Source organism: Phocoena phocoena, chromosome 4 (assembly GCF_963924675.1).
Source record: "Phocoena phocoena chromosome 4, mPhoPho1.1, whole genome shotgun sequence".
Classification (NCBI taxonomy): domain Eukaryota; kingdom Metazoa; phylum Chordata; class Mammalia; order Artiodactyla; family Phocoenidae; genus Phocoena; species Phocoena phocoena.
Window position 1 is genome coordinate 79859454 of NC_089222.1, and position 9625 is coordinate 79869078.

Below are 9625 nucleotides of genomic sequence, written 5' to 3' on the forward strand. Positions count from 1 at the left end.
TGGTAAATACAATGGAATTTTCTTCTTCTCTTGAGTTTTCAAAATTATCTTTGACAATCAAAGCAAAAAAATTATAACACTGTCTGATTTGGTTCTAAATGTAAGATATTTAAGACAATTATAAATGGGGGAGGGTAAAGTACACAGAGGGAGGTAACACTTCTCTAACATTACTCAAACTGGTAAAACAATGACACCAAAAGACCAGTAAGTTAGGTAGATACAATACTTAGAGCAACTATTTAAAAAGCTATGCAAAGAGAGACACTCAAAAACACCACAGATAAATCAAAATGGAATTCTAAGAAATGTTTAAGTAACCTACAGGAAGGCAAGAAACAAACCAGAGAAACAAAAACAGAGAGAAAACAAAAATAAAATAGAAATAATAAAAAGTGTTCAGGAGCTCAGTGGGCACACAGGTATACAAACCAGCACACAAAATGCTGGGCTTGCTAAGCCACCACTACTACCTGCCAGTAGGCCCAGCTTCACCACTACCACACTCACAGGCCTGCGCCTGGCTGCAACCAAGTGCCATCCGCCACTGATGTGGGGAGGGGAGGCATGTTTTCCAAACTAAAGTTGACTGCACAGGCCCATGGTCTCACTCATCAAGGTTGGAAACGTCCACTCACCTTTTACCTTCATGGTAATATCCTTACAGTACTATCAGCTGCTGAGTGACTACAGGCCACCACCCCTAGGCTACACCCAGGGAACTGGGAACAGCCAAGTACCTCAGAGCAAATATGCAGAGCAGCTGACCATCAAAGGGTTGGGTAAAGTGATCAGACCCACCTACACTGAGGCATCATCCACCCTCGAGGACTGGTTAGGGAGTGCTTGGTTGAAACAGAATACAATGCCAGACCCTAGTCACCGTGTTAGTTTTGAAAGGTTTTCCATTTTTTTTTTTTTTTTACAAGATGGGAGGTTACAGTTGTCTCTTCTGTCCAGAAGAAACATGTTTTCAAAATAGTAACAGTTTGAATTTTTCTCCCCTTTTCCCTCTCATGGTTCATTAGGCTCTGAACCCATAGAAGAGATTTTGCAGTTAATTAGAATTTGCATTTTAAGTAGTTTGGAACTATTCGGGTTTTTTTAAAGCATCGATTAAAAAGATGCACATAAAAGTTGTTATCTACTCTTCTGGCAAACTGTAGCTTGCCTCCAAGATGGCAGTATGTCACTTTAATCTTCTCTGTTGAATTCATTTATGTAGCCCAAATTCTTCCTTGTTCCTTTTCATAAGCCAATACCACTCTAAGGATTTTGTTTTTAATGAATACTGACAGCTCACTTTATTTTTTTTAATTTTTATTTTACTGACAGCTGTACAGTATAGATTCTACATAATAGAACTTTTTTGCTTAAGCACTTGCATGGCTATCAATGCTTTGAAGTCAGTTTAAAAAGTCACAATTTATAAATACAGAAAAAAGAGCAATCAACCCAACAGCAATTTTTGTACCAAGACTGTCTGTAGATTTCAGTACTGTCTTTACTGTAAGCTGATCAAAACATCTGGAAAAAAAGACTAAAACTGCTTTCATCTTCGTGTGTATTTATTATTTGACATAAAAAACTTATTTTCATTAACAAAAAATTAAAATAAATAAAATTAAATGGAAGATTAAGGCCCCTAACATATTAATAATTACTAAACACAAATGGTCTAAATACACCAATTAGAAGACAGAGATTGGCAGACCAGATTTAAAAACATGACCCAGCTTATATGCTGTCTGTAAAAGACTCACTTCAATTATGATGATATTGGCAGGTTGAAAGTAAAAGTATGGAAAAAGATATACTATGCAAACATTAATTAAAGGAAAGAAGAAAGTAACAAATAAAGTAGACATCAAGCAAAGAAACTTACTAGAGACAGAATGGGACACTGTATAATGAGTCAATCCATCAGGAAGATAGAGTAATTTTAAATATGTTTGCACCAAGCAACAGTGCTGCAAAAACCAATAGAACTGAAAGGAGAAATAGAGGAATTCTGAAGGAAGAGCAGATTTGAATCACTAGAGATTTAGAAACCAGAAAACATGACAGGACCAGATATCAGTAAAGATGGACTTTGTACAGATGGGCTAGGCTGGGCCCCGTGAGAGACAGAGTCAGCTACATAGGATGGCACCTGAGGATTCTGGTAGAGTGTGGTATGCATGATGATTTCAGGAGGCATATCACTGAAGGTTTTTTTTTTTACTTTATACCTAAGTATTTTAATGTTATTAGGGAAAAAAATACCTGGGCACAGAAGGTAGAAACATGTTTACACAGGCCACCTAGATTAACACTTTGCCATGAATTTTTCAGACCTTCATGTACTAAACATTTCACCATGACTTTTTGGAAGTAGGGATAGTAAGAATAACTGCTCCTATCGTCTTTCCCATAGTGGTCTTGGTAGGTTATCATTCCCACATTGAGATTGCATCCAAATTGGCATGGGCTGTCAAGGTGTCCCAACTGTGTCATACCACCAAGCAGGGGCACCACCCGCTCTTAACCAAGGAAGCATCTAAGCTTAGTGGTAACATCAGTCACCAACTGGCCAAACTTGAACCTAGACCAAGGAGTTTTTCACATGTTTAAAATAAACTCTTTTCTTGTATGCATTTGAAAACAAAATTATATTTACTACTTGATTGTCATTTTTTTATTTTAATTTTTTAAAATATAACTTTTGTTTTTGCAGTGTGTGTCTCAGCAGTATATTGAACAAGTATGACTGAGACACGATCAAAATTCAACTTAACGTTTTGTTTCCCAGGTCTCCTTTAAACTTGATCCAGTGGGAAAGCTTTTTTTTTTTTTTTAACTACCACTGGATAATATCCCAGCAGGCCCACTGTCTTTTTTTCCACTAGCTCGCTCTTAGGTAAAAGGCAGTCTTACAGTCTTTTCTGTTCTAACTCAGTTTTAATCTGCTGACTTGAATGTCAAGTCCTAGATATTAGCCAACTCTTCAACCTCCTCCCCGTCCCCTGGGCAAGGCCTCTACTCGACAGCTGCCTGCCTTCCAGGAAGGCAGTGTGGTTGGTTTCTGCTCTTTCCACTCGCTTCCTCCTACATTTGTTAGCTGCTATTCTACTTCTTCCCAGGTTAGAAAAGGGGAGGTCAGAGAGAAGAGAGGTAGAGGCTCTAGGACAGTATTTTCTGGCTGGTGGCTGAGGGCTCTCTTGGCCAAGTAGGTCACACCTGAGTTCTTCTTGCCTGGGCACTTTCATGTAGATTTCTATCTCTCCCCATGGCGGGGCACTTAAGTATTGCTAGTCCTTTCACAGCCCCTAAAATGACAGCATTCCCCTCTAGCTTCTTTTTGCTGGAGTTCCTCCAGGACCCTAGATGATCTGACGCAACTTCTCTTTATCCCAAGTGGCCCACCTCTGGTCCATGGGAAACAGTAACACCTTCCTTGTCCCCAAAACACTGGGAATGCAGCCCACTCCTAACACAGCCACTTCTACCCTTCCTTAGGCAGGAGTTGGTTGCAATTACTCCATCTCCCCTAACAGCGGGGAACATAATCCGTAGCTCTCTGTGTGGTCCCAAGGAAACTTGTCACTCTAAGTCTGAAGAAGAGGCAGTACCCCCTTTCTTGGGTCTCTGCTATAGCACCAGACCCGCCCTGAAAGATCCTCCGCAAATCCTCCTCTCCCTCCACACTTTGACTCATTTTAAATATCATTGATCTGGCTAAGGGGTACAAAAATCATGGAACCAGTTCTCCACAATTTCCTATGTAAACTTGCATATGAGGAGTCCATCTTACACTAACTTTGGCAATATATGCTGCATGTTACATTGGAGCCTCAGTCAAAAACCATGGTTGGAAACCACATTCTAACATCCTCCTATATTTATTTGTATGATTACTTTCTATTTAAGGAAAGTGATACCAGTTTTCATTTATGATAGGGTTTATTTTTTAAATTAATGTATTTATAGCGTGAGTTGATATTTTTAACTATTAAGTGATAAAATACAGGAGGTAATATAGATAAGGCTAAAACACAGAGACAGTATATCAGTAATAGTCATCATAGATTATAAATCTAAGGTATTTTATAGAGATTAATTCAGTAGAAGTGAGAAGAATACATTGGAGGAAGGAGAAAATGGGATTTTTTCCCATAAATCCCATAAGTCCCCAAAATACAAATACACAATCATGAAGAAGACAATAGATAGCACAGGGAACATTTGGGTATAGAATGCCTTCTGAGAGTTAAGGTATAACACGGGCTGCAGGGTACGATTATGTCCTTTGTTTGCCATATTCTCTGACTTTTGAGGAAACTGCTCTGTCCCTCCCAAATGCATATAAAATAAAAGCAGTACATTCAAAGGGACCTCAGTCCTTAGCCACAGTTGATTGTTCCAGGGCAGGAAATTGACTGGAGTTTGGCTAATTATACTCCTTCCTTAGGAATTTGGAATTAGGACCAACAGATTACAACTCAGTTTAACTATCCTGCAGGAATGGATTAACCATTAGTGTGCTGGCAAATTGTATTTCTGAACTTGTGAAATGGACAGCCCTCATCTCAGAGCCTGATGATATGTGTTACCCAAACTTGTGAAAACTAATGAGTGAAAAAAACCAGAACTCTGATTTTTACATTTATAATGAGAAATATAATGATCCAACAAACTAGATACTTTGGCATACAGATCAGCATATCCTGTCACTGCTTAATCTACATAAGTAGCCAAGTTATTGGAAAGTTCTTTGAAATCAGAACAAGGGATGCTAACTCAGTGAGCATAGTGGCTGGTGTCTGGACCACAATAACATGATGCATCCATCCCATCTCCTCCAGGGGGATATGCAACCTTGGCGGGGGCGGGGGGGGGGGGTCACATCCTGTGTTCTTTGTATCTGGGGGCCTTTTATTCCACCCCATGCTGAAAATACTTTGTCATACCATTGCCAGCTAACACCATTTTAAATTGGCATTTTGTTTTTTAAATATGCCAAATGTGGGAGGCTATATAATAGTTCCCGAAAAGATATCCACATCCTAATCCCTCGAATCTGTGAATATTACCTTATATGGCAAAAGAGGTCTTTGCAGATGTGATTACATGAAATATCTGGATTATCTAGGTGGGCCTAAATGCAATCACAGTGTCCTTTTAAGAGTAGGGAGATTTGATGCACAGACAGAAGATGGGAAGGCAACATGACCCCAGAGGCAGAGATGGAAGTGACTGATGTGGGCACAAGTCAAGAAACTGTGACAGCCACTAGGAGCTGGATTCTCTCCTAGAGTTTCTGGAAGGAGCACGGCCCAGCATGGCCCTGCTGACACCTTGATTTTATCCCAGTGATACTGATTTTGGACTTCTGGTCTCTAGGACTGTAAGAAAGTAAATTTCTTATCTTTTTAAGCCACCAAGTTTGTGGTAATTTTTTACAGTAGCCACAAGAATCTAATACACCAATAATTAATGGTTTCAGCTTGAGAGGCAGCCTTTCTCTTACAGATGACTTTACATGACTGAATTCTGATTCATTATGTGTGTGAAGTAAAAGAAACTGACCTTAGTGACCATAAGCAGAAAAGGCAATTTGTAATAAGGGTCTGGGGGAGTCTCCTGAAGCCTGGAGGCGAGAGTGCAGCTGGACCTCAAGAACAGATAGAACTAGGCAACCTGGGAGTTCTTTCACAGCCTCTCCTCTCCGCTCCTTTCTGAGCATCTCTCTGCTTCGCTGTCTCTCTTGCACCATAAATGAAAAAGTCAGATAATATGCTCTGCAAGCTCCCTCTGGCTCTAAAATTTGATGGAATTCTATTGAGTCCTGTGTGGTAAGTGATGGAAGGAATGGAAAGTCAACGACGGTGGGTGTGAGGAAGCAGAAGTGCCACAGAGAAGGTAGCTACAGGGTGAGGCTTAGAGTACGGAGTTGGAATCTCTTAGGGCCCCATGAGCTCACGGGCTTGGGCAACTGGAGGAGAGATTCTGACAGGCGGCTTGAGGAGGGTGTTCACTCTGACACCATAGTTTTAAGCAGGCACTATCCACTCATACCTAATGGATGACAGAAACTCTAGCTAGGTCGTTGCTTACCTCTAATTAGCATCGATTATTTATGAATTCCTTCCCCTCATTTTATAGGAGGACACTTTCATTTTTTAATAGAAATGGGTCATACTGCCCCAGTCTATATGTGTTTTCCCTCAGAGCACTTCCTATGGCTTTGGAGGAAAGTTCAGTCTGGCCTTGGAACCACAGTGTGACAACTAGACACGTCTTTGCCCATGCCCTTCACCTAGATAATCACACCTGCTCACGTGACACCTCCTCTGGGACCCTTTCACTGACTCTGTCTTATTAGGAGCACCCCTTATATGTACCCAGAGCCCCCCTTACTTGTTATTAAGCTTATCACCCTGGCTGGCAGTCAGCTATTTACTTTACCACCCTGTGGTTCCAAACTGTGCCTTTTCCACGTACATCTCCTGTGCCTAGCACAGAGCACGGAACATGGTAGAGACCCCACAAATGTTGAATGATGAGAAGGTCAGGTGTCCATTTACCCACCTTAATTATGTTGGTCTTCTGATAGAAACCACTGGCCCCTTCCATGTTTCCTGCTTTCAAATTGTGACCCCTTTTATATTATAATGAACATTTAATCATGAGATATAGTGAAAAATGAGATGCTTACTACCCTAAACAGGGAGAAGTCGATGTTTTCTTAGATTAGCCTGATTTTTTGTCCACAAATATCTAAATGAAGTTTTTTTTTTTTTTTTTTAACATGGCAAGTGTTCAGGGAAACATAGGAAGGGATATAGGGAGGAAAACCAGCCCTTCCTGCTCTCAACTTAGACCCTGAAGGGAAGCCTTCTAAGCATCCTCCCAGTATTGTTACAGGATGACATGCACTGACCCACTCCGAGTTCCCCTTGTGGCTTTCTGTCTCACGTTCCTATAGATTGGAAAGCAGAGTGCATTCATTTTGAGACTTCAGCTTAATGTGCAACATTCTAATGATTAAATCCATCTAGAGAAACATCGCTCGTTGCCCGACTGAGGTTATTGTTGTGTGGTTAGCACATATTTTCTGAGCATGAAAGGAAAGGGTTGATGTGTGGAGCCTCAGAAGAAGTATCTTACTTGGCACCTGCTCCAACTACTTCCTCAGGACCACTCCACCCCCAGGCAACCTACCTTCTCTCAGAGGTCTCAGTTCCTATCCAGAGCCTCAGGAGTTTAAAGGAGCCATGAAGCACCCCAGGGAGGGGCTCCCACTCAGGAAGAAGGCATTCTTTTCCCGTGAAACTAGGCGAAGGAAAGAGACTCCGTTTTACACAACTGGGAGTATGACTTCCTTTTTTTTTAAATACTAAGCAGCATAGACATAACTACTGCTTCTGTCAAGGCTGCACTGCTACTTCCAATACCAAAATGAGTGTCTGGGTTGGAGGAAGAGGATGGAAGCGTAGGCGAGGTCGTGAGGCAATGAGGAAGAACCCCTCGCTCGACTCTACAGAGCCAGGCCTTTGCCGATGTGCACACGTTGACATGCTGCCCTTCCAATGCTTCTTGTCACTCTAGACCAGTGGTTCTCAACTGGGAGCAACTTTGCTCTCCAGGCAACATCTGACAAAGTCAGTGGACATTTTTGTTTGTCACAACTTGGGAGGTGTTACTGGAGTCTAGTGAGTAGAGTTTAGGGATGCTGCTAAAATCCTATAGTGCACAGGACAGCCCCCTACAACAAAGAATTATCCAGCCCCAAATGTCGATAATGCCCTGCTCTAGGCACTTTGACTTAGTGATCTTATTCCTGTCCACGGCAGCAACCATTTTTCCGAACTCCAGCCCAGAACAGCCTCCCGAGCTTCTGCCTTACACAACTGACTGCTTGGCGGGTATCTTTACCTGGAGGTCTCAAAGGCTCCTCAAACACAACAGACCGAAAACTCATCTTTATTCTCGTTCAACAAACATAAAGAAGCACTTGCTACATGATAGGCACTATACTCATGGTGGAAATATAGCAGTAAAGAAGATAGGCTCTCTGCCACCTTCAAAATTCTGGTTTGGTGGAATGTCTAAGCAGTCAAATAGGCAATTATAATAGTGAGTGAAAAGTGATCATTAATTCAACAGAAGACTAGGCTTTAGAATTGGTGGGAACTAACACTCAAATATATAGATGGTATGCAAATTCAACTCTACTGTTGTAGGTTTAAAGGATACAGCTGTCAGCAAAAGGATAAGAGATATCAACTAGAGATGCTTGATAAGTATAAATTCTTGGATCTCCTCTGGACCCTCCTGACACACACTTTCTGTTGGTGACCAACAGTGGCCAATGTGGGATGGGTGTTGGGAGATGGAGTCCTGTCAGGGAATAGAAAGCTATGAACTCAGGGCACGTTACCCTGAATGTGCTTAATAACCTGCATTGGTTATAATTTCTGTTTTATTTTTTCCTCTGCACGTCAAGGTTCAAGATATAATTTCTTACTCTGCCACAAGTGCCATGTTTTTGCCTTATCCAGAGGCTATATAATAATAAATAGACTCTACACATGGGACATGGCACTGTTTTTACATAAATCACATTTAGCTTGAGGACATGGAGGATCATTTAACTACTATAACATAGGCTTAGAAGGATTCAATGTGGCAGACTATTAAATGGTGCTTTAAAAGGGAGAATCTAACTCATGCTTGGAGGTTAGGGAAGGACTCCTGGGAGAAGTATCTCTAAGATATGACCTGAAATACCAGGAAAAGTTATACAGATGAAGGTTATGGTGGTTTGTGTGTTCCTGGAGACTTTCACTTTTCTCAGTGTAGGTGAGTGTGTGGATTCCCCCAATTTCTGTGGATGCCATGATTTAGATACCTACCCTCACTCTCGGCCCTGGCCCTCTGTAGTCCCAGCTTTCTTCTCTTCCCCAACGCCCTGCCCTGCTGCTGAGGTCCCCACTGCCTTACAGTTGGACCTGCCTACATACAACCTGGTTGAAACCACATTTTTGTTTTTTAAGTGTGTGGGTTTATTTCTGGGCTCTATATTCTTTTTTATTTTTTTTGGCTGCATTGAGTCTGTTGCTGCGTGCAGGCTTTCTCTAGTTGCAGTGAGCAGGGCCTATCTTTTATTGCAGTACACAGGCTTCTCAATGCAGTGGCTTCTCTTGTTGCGGAGCATGGACTCTAGGCACGCAGGCTTCAGTAGTTGTGAGACGCAGGCTCAGTAATTGTGGCTCACGAGCTCTAGAGCACAGGCTCAGTAGTTGTGGTGCACGGGCTTAGTTGCTCCGCGGCATGTGGGATCTTCCCAGACCAGGGCTGAAACCCAGGTCCTCTGCATTGGCAGGTGGATTCTTAGCCACTGAGCCACAAGGGAAGTCCTGAGACCACATCTTTACTCCCCAACTTACCAGCTGTGGGACATCAGGTGGTACCAGGTTTCTCACCTGCATCATTCCCCTCAAGAATGTAGCACCTCAAATTACCAAAGGTCTATTGTTCCAGAAACAAGTTGATAGAGTTCATTGCATTTATTGGTCTGTCTCTCACCTGTTTCCCCTTCTAAAGTAGTTCTCAAGTGTGCCTTCATATTTGAATAACATGA

At 41.8% G+C, this 9625-nt stretch overlaps 1 pseudogene; it reads left to right on the plus strand.

Annotated features, from left to right (window-relative positions):
- Positions 1-649: 649 nt before the first annotated feature.
- On the plus strand, positions 650-879 carry LOC136122021 (cyclin-dependent kinase 2-associated protein 1 pseudogene; annotated as a pseudogene).
- The last annotated feature ends 8746 nt before the right edge of the window (positions 880-9625 follow it).